The sequence below is a fragment of the Larimichthys crocea genome, chromosome X, assembly GCF_000972845.2.
Source record: "Larimichthys crocea isolate SSNF chromosome X, L_crocea_2.0, whole genome shotgun sequence".
NCBI lineage: Eukaryota > Metazoa > Chordata > Actinopteri > Sciaenidae > Larimichthys > Larimichthys crocea.
This window is the reverse complement of record NC_040020.1, coordinates 33,549,123-33,549,822: the sequence shown is the minus strand read 5'-3', so window position 1 is coordinate 33,549,822 and position 700 is coordinate 33,549,123.

The following is a 700-nucleotide window of genomic DNA, read 5'->3' as shown; positions in this document are numbered from 1 at the left end:
TTGAAGCCAGTCAGGTCACGTGTTGCAGGAAAGGAGTAAGAGGAATGATGAAAAGCAGGAGGGAGTCATGTGTCCAGTAGGCAACACAGTATGAAGGTAAAGAACTAAGAGAGACTGTAGAGCTCGGGGTATGATGTCCTATGGACACATTGTTTGTACCATCTACCCTACACAAAGGTCGAACCGTTTCTCTTCACGCTATCATTCCATTAAAATAATTAAGAGGCGACACCCACGTCAAAACAAGTGGACAGGCTAGTAATAAAGCCACAGAGAACCAACTCTCCAGAGGGGAGAAAGGGACAGAGGTCAAACGTTTTCAATAAGACCATCTCATTTTATGAGGCTGAGGGGCAAACCGCAACAACCATTAGTCATTGTGGGTTAGCGGGGGGAGCAGCTAAATGGTAAAAGGAATGCTAATGTCTCCCAAATGCAAATGAATGATGTGTTGCAGCAAGGATTGTCCATTAACTGTAGTGCCCTTTGATCACCAGTAAAAGTAGGGCGCATCAATGCAATTTAGTTAAAATTAAGTATTGTAGCAATAATAAGTTACCAGTTCCCAGAGATTTTTTATGAGAAACAATTTTTTGGCGTACAGTGGTCCCTCGTTTATCGCGGGGATACGTTCTAAATATAACCCGCAATAAACGAAATCCGCGAAGTAAGTTTTAATTATATACATGTTTAAACCCCT